Below are 11,175 nucleotides of genomic sequence, written 5' to 3'. Positions count from 1 at the left end.
AATATTCTTGGGAATTTCATCGTGAATATGAATAATTCTTGCTTGATTAAATCCAATAAGTGACAATAATTGATGTCTGATACCGTTGTGTGTTCCTGGTCATTTTCCTAAAATTTGAATTCTTCTTGAATTTATTCTGCTCTTTTAATTTAATTAAAATATTTTCTTTAGAATAATTTAGTTTATTTTAATTAGTTAATAATTCATAAAAAATCCCTCTTTTTGATTCGCTTAGATTAAATTAAATAATTTATGTCTTAGTGATTAAACAATAATCTCTGTGGGATCGACTTGGACTCAATTCAATTTTATTATAACTTGATCTAGTGTGCTTTGCTAGAATTTCCCAACCAAAATCGTCGGTCATTAAGTCTAAATCTATTTCTTAACATTGTTTTTTTTACTCGTCTTTCTTTCTGTCCACATATTGTTATGAATAAATCTATTACATATATAAATATGTGAAATAAATTGTGAATTTATTCATATGTCCTTCCCTCATTAATGCCTTATTATTATTATTATTATTATTATTATTATTATTATTATTATTATTATTATTATTATTATTATTATTATTATTATTACATATATATATTCTATCTATTATCTATCTATTTATATTATTATTTATTACATATATAAATATGTGAGTTGATTTGTGAATTTACTTGAATATAATTTTATCATTATTAAATTTACTTGACTATCATTTTTACCATACTTTATAATTTATTTTATTTGATTCTATAATTCACAAATAAACAAGTACATGGATTACTAATAATACTCTTTGGTACAAGGGATTAGGTAGGTTTATGTGTGATTTTTAATTTATTTAATCCATTGTTTGGTAGAATTTTTATTAAAACAAGCTAATCTAACCTAGAAAAGATAAAGTTGTTTTGTAGTATGTTAACTAAACCCTCCCCTCACCCTAGTATTATTTATCCTTGTTTTTATCTTATACATAAATTTCATAATTACCCTTTTCCTCCAACCTAAAAACCACTCATCCAATAAAATATAAATGGTTTTTTTTGTCAAAAAATTTAAATCATTATCTAATCTTATTCCTAAAATCAAACCAAACACAATACTATTTTCAACACAAATTACCAATTATTATTTATCATGTATTTTATCATTCATTTAATAATCATTCAATAATTCTATCAATTGAACCAAACACTGCGTTATAAGATAGTATATGAATACTTAATCTATTACATATATAAACATGTGATTTGAGTTGTGAATTATAATTATAATTATAAGGCATTACATATATCTATTCTATCTATTTATATTATTATTTATTACATATATAAATATGTGCGTTGATTTGTGAATTTACTTGACTATCATTTTTTCATTATTAAATTTACTTGACTATCATTTTTATCATACTTTATAATTTATTTTATTCGATTCTATAATTCACAAATGAACAAGTACGTAGATTACTGTTGAATCCTAACTTTTGATGATAACAAAACAATACTTCATTGTTATAGTTCGGCCGCCGTTTACATGTATAACAGGTGACCGAGAGATATCCGACTCCAGTATATCGGCTGACCAATGAAAGATATCGACTGAAGATTGAAGTAATGACTGATCTAAGCATGTCAACTGTTATCTGTCAACCGAGCTAAGCATGTCAACCGACTAATGCTCAACTGATCTGGGTTATCAAGAGCAAGGATATCTACTGAGTTCATAAGTTGCTAAGATATCTGCAAAATTCAAAAAGTCACGAATCCTCAGTATCGGATAGTTGACAAGACAACTTAAATGCAAATGACAAAGCATTTAAGGAGCCGCCTGATAAAGTAAAAAAAGCCATAAATAGCATTTAATGTGAAGACACATTGAATAGACAATTTAAGGCGCCCCGAGTACAGATACTTCAGAAGCAAAAGCCACATCTCACAAATCAAGGAATGATATATGACATACAAGACGTTTTTTGTCGTTGACAAAAAGAAAAAGACGTTGGAGAAACTGATATAAATATCAGCGCACACCAAAAAGAAAAATATCTACGTTTACAAAGATCCACATGTTTGAGCACTTGAAACTACTTTGAACACTCGACTGCTCATTCAACCCTTCACTCTTAAGCATATCTGATCTACGAAGAGATCTACTCAAGGGTTACTCAAATCCAAGCTGTTGTTTGAAGAACATCCATCGATACAAGGATTTGAGATTCTAAGCTTTCAAGCAGCATAGATGTTCATCATCACCAACTGAAGAAAGTTTGATAAGAACTTGGAATCTTATCAGAGTAAATCTAGGAGTTCCATCTTAGGCGATTGATAAGTCCTAACTTGGATTGAGTGTATTGCAAGACGTTGTAATAGCCAAAGTCTTCTAGTGTATCATTCCCGTGAGGAAGAAGGGATGACATAGGTGATTGATCTCCGAACATCCATAAACATATTTGTGTTCATTTACGTTACTGCATTACATTATATTCCATCATTATCATCTACTTTATTTTAATTTTTTAATATATCTAATATCTATTTTACTACTATTATTAACATATGAGTAACAGTTTTAAATTAACTTAATTATTTTTATTTTTTACACATTAATTTTTTATTATACACTTTCATATTTTTGCATCTACTATTTATCATTATCAATATATAAAGATGTGAGTTCATTTGTGAATTTATTTGACTACCGTTTTCTTATTATTAAATAATTAATGTGTTTTTCTCTTTTAATAATTTATTTATGTGAGTACATTGTGAATTTACTTGATTAAATTTTTTTCATTATTAAATAATTAATGTTTTTTTCTCTTTCAATAATTTATTTATGTGACTCTTCATTTAACTAATTTATTTAAAAAGTATATCATGCATTCTTTCAAATATATATATATAAAACTATTAATATTCCCTTAAATTTTTTAACCATATTTTCTAATTTATTTTATTCGATCTAATTTATTTTATTCGATATTATATTTCACATATGAACAAGTACATGGAATACTAATAATATTTTTATAAGATAGTATATGAATACTCAAAATAAAAAGTTGTATAGTGTACTTTAATTTTTCTAATCTATCTAAAATCTATTTTATTTTAATTTCTATAATCTATCTAATATCTATTATTTTATTGCTATTATAAACATATGAGTAACAATTGTGAATTAACTTAAATATTTTTATTTTTTATACAATATTTTTCTATTGTACACTTTAATATTTTTACATCTACTATTTATCATTTGCTATTTTTCTTATTTGATATTTATTATTTGCTTTTTTATTTGATTTAATTTTTCCTAAAAATATATTTAATCATTTATCACACAATAATTTTTTTTTAATATTACAAGATAATCATAAGACCTAACGCTTGTATCTTTACCAAAAGCTATAACTGGTGGTAATTGTGCAACTCATATCTTTTAAACCGCATAGCAAGTAATCTCTTTATTCAACTCGTGGCAATTAGCTACAATATATGATTGAATATAATTATATATATTTTTTCAGATCTTCTAATTTTTTATTTTTTTTATTCTACTTGTAGTCATTAACCATAAATTATATGTTTAAATTATATATTTAAATAAAAATATCAATTATATCATATTCAAGTGTTTTGGTTTCCAATATCTAAATTGATAGGCACAAACGATATACAAATCTACTTCAACAATTAATCTTATCTTTGACTACTGAAGTTTCTAGCAAGCAACACACTATGATAATCAATATTGAAAATTTTGAAAAATATTATTTCCTCGCGGTATAATAACTTCTTCATACTTTACAAAAGATACAATAATTATTTATGGCAAATATTAGCACAAGCAATATTCTGAATTTAATCAAATGTCTTTGCATGATGAGTCCAAAACTTGAGATAAACTATAAATGTTTGAGTCTATTTAAGTTGTAATCATGAATTTAATTAAATATTATTGTTTTTTATACACTGTTTTTCAATAAATTTTACAAAACAGTATATGGATAGTTAAATAAAAAAAAAGTTGCATGATGTACTATTTAAATGTCTATGTTTTTTTACACACTATTTTCTACCAATGTTAAGGATGATACTTGATCCAACTGCGATCGAAATTTTTTTTCCTCCACGCAAATAGTGATTTTGATAGTCACGTTTTTATAACTTGAAAATTTATGCATTTATTCTCAATTTTAAGTTTGTACATTATTTAATCCATTAATTACTTGATATAATTAGAATTATATTAAAATTAAAAAAAAATCATGCTTAGTTTCGTATGAAGCTCGTTTAATTTTTAATGATTGAAACTTTCGTGATGTTTTATCACAATTCACGCTTTTTAGAACCTTATTTTTAAGTCATTTGTATCAGTATAGTGAGTGGTTAACACATTTATTATAACTAGTAAACAACACGTGCGATGCACGTATTGACATATTATTTATATAATATATTTATTTATTTATTTTTATAATTATATTTAGTGGATTTTCACGTTTTCATAATTAAATCATAAATTTGAGTTATTAATTACTAAAATCAATTGAAATAATAAAATAATCATTAATATGCTTTCATAATTTACTATCATGATTAATTTTGTTGTAATAAAAATAATGAAATATAACTTAAACAGGATTTCATAAAATTTTTTGATAACTAGATCAATAGGTCTCATAAATCATCATAATATATAAATGTTCGTACCATGATTAATTACATTTTTGTTGTATTGGAATCATGCATAATCTCAAATGAAAATATATCGTAACAGTAACTCATCATTTAAATGAATAAACCACATTTTTTTCTCCCTTTTATGCCCCAACTAATATTTTTTTTTACATTTATATCCCAAAATATTTTCAATCCAGTAAAATATTATATAGAATAAAAACGACAAAGTCTTTTTATTTCACAATTTGAAAATTTTTACCTTCCAATCACAATTCAAATACAAATTGATGGTAAACAAAAATATAATCATGAAATTACTAAATTATTTAAATTCTAATTTTTTATTAGTTCATACGTGTTTTAACTCTGTTTCAATAATTTTTTTTAATGAATTTCTAAAGTATAAATATAAAATTCTCAAAAAATTAATAAATCTTAAAGAAATAACCAAATAAAATTCAAATGTTAATTCTAATTATTTAATTCTAAAATAAAATTCTATAACACTATTAAAATAAAATAATCATTAATATGCTTTTATAATTTACTATCATGATTAATTTTGTTGTAATAAAAATAATGAAATATAACTTAAACAGGATTTCATAAAATTTTTTGATAACTAGATCAATAGGTCTCATAAATCATCATAATATATAAATGTTCGTACCATGATTAATTACATTTTTGTTGTATTGGAATCATGCATAATCTCAAATGAAAATATATCGTAACAGTAACTCATCATTTAAATGAATAAACCACATTTTTTTTTCTTCCTTTTATGCCCCAACTAATATTTTTTTTTACATTTATATCCCAAAATATTTTCAATCCAGTAAAATATTATATAGAATAAAAACGACAAAGTCTTTTTATTTCACAATTTGAAAATTTTTACATTCCAATCACAATTCAAATACAAATTGATGGTAAACAAAAATATAATCATGAAATTACTAAATTATTTAAATTCTAATTTTTTATTAGTTCATCCGTGTTTTAACTCTGTTTCAATAATTTTTTTTAATGAATTGCTAAAGTATAAATATAAAATTCTCAAAAAATTAATAAATCTTAAAGAAATAACCAAATAAAATTCAAATGTTAATTCTAATTATTTAATTCTAAAATAAAATTCTATAACACTATTAAAATAATTTTTTTATCATTTATTTAATAGTCATCATAAATATATGAAATAATTTTTTTATTTTATTTTTGAAAATGTCTAAACTTTAAAATTATGTCTCTTGGCTGCCCGTTTGTTGAGAAATTTAGTTTTGGTGTTTACAATTACAAAGATTAAAAGAAGGTCAAACTAATCAAGTAACTAAGAAGCGCTAAACTGATATATATATGGAGCTAAACTACTTCACGCTCAATCACCGCGCTCAACTGGCCGAAGATGCTAAAGTGACTTCATCAGTTTACACTCGCTAAACTGACTTCATCAGTTTACCCTCACCAGTCTACTACCTCGCCACTTTTGGATAAGTTCTTTCGTACTCTGACACACTCTGCAGAAGGTAGTGCCGCGATGCAAAGGGCAATGTCGGCTCCAGAATCTGTTGTTGATAGTGACAAATCCAACGGGAATAATTCAAAACTCTATCTGAAGATTCAATTTGAATTTATGACCGTTAACAATCCAATTATATAAATAGAGATCTTGATCGAACAAAGGAGCTCTCTCACGCTCTGTAATTTCTGCTATTTTGCGAGAATATTCAAAGTCTTACATGCTCAAGAATTGATAAAAGAACTCGAAGCACAAACGTCGAAGTGTTATTCTGATCATAGAAGGATCAATTTTGTGCTAAGGATTTCGAGTTGTATTCATCTATGTTCTATCATCAGTCTAAGACTAAAACTGAGTTTTTATACTAGGAGTTCTGTTTAGGCAGTGTTTAAGTCCTAAACTGGATCGGGGTTTTGCAAATTGCTTGTAAAATTCAAAGTTTTCTAGTGATATCCTTTCGAGGAGGAAGAAGGGGTGTCGTAGGAGTATTTGAAATCTCCGAACATCCATAAACATTTTCTTGCGTTATTTCAGTTTACCAACTATCATCACCTAACCTAAACTGATAATCACTCAGCGTTCAAATCTGTAATTTGACATATTTCCGCACTTATTCTTGTTTGTCAAATTACATCAGATATTAAGATAAGCCTAGAACTCAGTCACTAAACCGATCGAGTTCAATTATTTTATACTAAACTGTTTGAAAGTATATTCACCCCCCTCTCTACACTTTCAACCGATCTTATCATTGTTGTTATTAATCAATATAGTTATTAGCAAGTCATAAAGACATAAACCAGATTTTTTTTCTTCCTTTTATGTTCCAACCAATATCTCATTTTTATATTTAATTATATCTCAAACTATTTTCAATCGAAAAAACAAAACTACAGAATAAAAATAACAAACTTGTTATTTCACAATTTGAAAAATTTTCCCCATAGAATTTTTTTTCATTCATTCACAATTAAAATAAAAATTGATGGTATACAAAAATATAATCATGAAATTACTAAATTATTTAACTTCTAATTTTTATTATTTCATTTGTGTTTTAACTATTTTCAATAATTTTTTTGTAATGAATTGTTAAAATATAAAAATAAATTTATCAAAAAATAAATCCTAAAAAAATAACCAAATAAAATTTTAATTCTATTTAATTCAAAATAAAATTCTATAGCACTATTAAAATAATTTTTATCATTTATTTAAAAGTTCTCATAGTATATGAAATAATATATTTTTTATTTTTGAAAAGTTTTAAATTTTAAAATTGTGTCTCTTGATTTCCCGTCGCTATTTTAAATACTAAAGAAATAACCAAATAAAATTCAAATTCTAATTATTTAATTCAAAATAAAATCATATTGTAATATTAAAATAAGTTTTATAATTTATTTAATAGTTCTCATAGGTAAATGAAATAATTTTTTTTATTTTTGAAAAGTTCTAAACTTTAAAACTTAGGTCTTTTGGCTTTACGTCGCTATTTTTCTTGAAATATTATAGTAGTAATATAAATAAAATTTGAGATGTTTTTTTTTAAAATTAAATGAGCGTAGACAATGTCGAAATATTTAGTTAATATGCAATTAAGATCCACTAATTGCAATTCGGTTAAAGTCATTTATATATTCATTTATATTATATATAATAGAAATATATATTTACTTTTATACTCTAACTAACATTTGAATTTTACTCTTATATCCATATGTATTTTATATGGTCTTACATAAAGTGGAGAATAAAATGGCAAAATTTTTATTTCACAATTGTAAAACTTTGCTTTTTTATTCACATTTTTCACGAGAAAATATGTCGACATTGTGAAAACTAACTAGCTATACTATAATTTCAAGACATTACTACATGATATTAATTTATGGTAGAAGTAAAATTTTGTGCTCAAGACATTACTATGAGATAGTTTTCAACTCATTAGTTTAACTGCAACCCTCTTCTTAAATCCATCATTTTTTTATGGTAGAGGTAAAATTTTGTGCACAATTTAATTTAATTTTTAGTTTTAGCTAGAAATCTAATAAATATTCTAATCAAAAATTCGACATTGTGATAACTAACTAATTATGTTGTAATTTAATGACATTACTACATGATATTAATTTATTATCTTGCACACATGCAAACTCTATGTGCACATCACCTAGTAACTATTAAAATAAGAATGCTTCATTTAGAAAATTCAACACTATTTTTTTAAAAAAATAGATGTAGAAATATTTTATATCTATAATTTTATTCTCGTGTTTTTCTTAGAATGCCTTTAAAAATATGATGAAAATGAATTAAAATGCTGAAATATTTAATGAGTCAAAATATAAATACACAAATTAAATGATTATAAAAAATAGATGGTAGAAATATTTTATATCTATAGTTTTCGTCTCATTTTTTCTTTAGAATGACTTTAGGAATATTATGAAAATCAATTACAATATTGAAATATTTAATGAGTCAAAAAATAAATACACAATGTAAATGATTTATAAAAAAAATAAATGGTAGGAATATTTTATATCTATAACTTTCTTCTCGTGTTTTCTTTAGAATGACTTTAGAAATTCGATGAAAATCAATTAAAATGTTGAAATATTTAATGAGTCAAAAAATAAATACACAACTTTTATGATTTATAAATAGATGGTAAAAATATTTTATATCTATAATTTTTTGCTCATATTTTGTTTTGAATAACTTTAGAAATATGATTAAAATAAATTAAAATGTTGTATTCAATTAAAATAATTCTCTTCTCATATTTTATGAGAATACGATAAAATCAATTAAAATGTTGTCACGTGCGTTATGACTAGTATCATTAAATTTATACAACTTAAATATTCTGGTATCCCGTATCCATTAACCTGTTACTGTCATATATTGCTGTTCACGAGAACAAGAACATAAACATGAAAACGAAGGAAGGCATTAGAAGATATGCATTAGGAACTATGGTACACAGGATGCTTGATTAACAGTCAAATATTAATCGACAAAAGTCATCATTGAAGAAGCAAAGGATTCAGCAGAACTTGATGGCTCTGTTCACAATTTGGTCATTGCAAGGTCCATTACAACCACAACAAAGTCTGTATCATGAACAAATAACAATTACATGAGTAAAGTATAAACAAACAGCATGTAAGTATTAGCTGGAATTATTGTCATTTACCGGCATCATCTCTACTGAAGCAGAGTGGAGGTGTAATTCTGAAAACATTTCCGTGGAAGCCTCCTTTGCCGATGAGTACTCCCATATCTTGACACTCAAATTTAATCTTATCACCATTGGAAATAGTTGTGTTTCATAGCACGAATAGACTTAGTAAGGGATAGAAAACGAGGTACCTTTCATTTGCTCCATCACTTGAAGAATTTCCATCTTCGCAGGGATCTTCAGTTGGCGATCTGTGACTAGTTCAACCCCAAGCATTAATCCTCTTTCCCTCACATCACCAATTACTATGTATTCAGGTATGAAATGTCAAGAAAACGTACTAGGAGCAGTGAAAACTTGAAATTACATGAGAAAAAGGACATCTTTACTTTCATGTTTGGCTTTGAGAGAATTAAGGCGATCTTTTAGGTAAGAACCAACTACATGTGCGTTTTCTTGAAGGTTTTCTCTGTCGATGACTCTTAGAACAGCAAGTCCAGCTACTGTACAGACGGGGTTTCCTCCAAACGTGTTGAAGTAACTTCTTCGGGTCAAGACTTCAGCTACCTAAGGAGTGGTTACTACAACTCCAAGGGGAACTCCGTTGCCAATCTCCTACAATCCAATAAGCAAGCAACAAATATTTTCTTTAAATGCAGCTTAAGGGATGGATGTTCACTTGACAAAATTGAAGACATTCAAATCAACCTTAGCCATTGTGACTATATCAGGCACAACATCATGGGACTCAAATCCCCAAAAATGGCTTCCAGTGCGGGCAAATCCGCACTGAACCTCATCCGCAATACATAGTCCCCCTGCATTTCTTATGCTATGGTATGCAGCATGCAAATAACCTGGAGCTAACTCGAGGATCCCACCTACACCCTATTGTGCTCGAAAAGAAATTAAACCATTCAAGTAATAAAAAGTATGTTTTCATATTAAGAAGCTTCAAGAGAGTAGCTACCTATATTGCTTCAGTTATAAAACCAGCTACATGACCAGAAGTTCCAAACTGGATCAAATCTTGAACGTCTCTTGCATATTTTTCACCATCTGCACCAAAGGAACCTTTGTAGGGGTCTGGATTTACGGCTTGGTGAACTCCACTCTGTTGATGAGAACATACTATATATCAAAAAATCTTTTTGAAATATAGCTAAGCATTTACATGATTCAATGAGTTATTCCAAAACAAGTTCCAATAATAAATATGATACATCTTGCTTGTACCTGGACAACATTGAATTTCCAGTTACTTTGCGCGGTGGCTCCCATGGTCCCCCCTGCATTTCCATGGTACACATTTCTGAGGGATATGATATCATGACATCCTGTGTATAATCGAGCCATTATCATTGCTAGCTCATTCGCCTTCGTCCCAAAATTCGGGAAGAAAACAACCTGCACCGTCGATCCCATTACATCAATAACATTCCTTTTTCACATCACATTTTTTTGATTACAACGGTTCGGTCATAAGCTGTGACAGAATCTAGAGATGGCTAATGCAGAACGAGCCACCAGACACATTGGCGACCTATAGTGAAAAAAAAAAGTGAGTAGTGTTTTCAAGTAACTAAGGTGTTAAAATCGGTAGACTTTGATTAGATTTTTAAATTTAGTTGACTTTGAATTTTGACTGAAATTTAAAATTTATTGACTGCTTTGGCCGCCTCACCCGTTCGAGCGCCCACCACTGCCGCCTCGCCCGCCTCACCCGCCGGACAGCTTGGGGCCGTCTGAAGAGGCTGCCTAATGCCAAGGAGGGGAGTTTG

The 11,175-nt window shown here is 26.9% G+C and overlaps 1 pseudogene; it reads right to left on the bottom strand.

Moving 5' to 3' along the window:
• Positions 1–9,282: 9,282 nt before the first annotated feature.
• Positions 9,283–10,819, bottom strand: LOC140888932 (alanine--glyoxylate aminotransferase 2 homolog 3, mitochondrial-like; annotated as a pseudogene).
• Between the last annotated feature and the right edge of the window lie 356 nt (positions 10,820–11,175).

This window comes from Henckelia pumila, chromosome 3 (assembly GCF_033568475.1).
Source record: "Henckelia pumila isolate YLH828 chromosome 3, ASM3356847v2, whole genome shotgun sequence".
Lineage (NCBI taxonomy): Eukaryota > Viridiplantae > Streptophyta > Magnoliopsida > Lamiales > Gesneriaceae > Henckelia > Henckelia pumila.
This window is presented reverse-complemented; position numbering and strand designations above follow the sequence as displayed.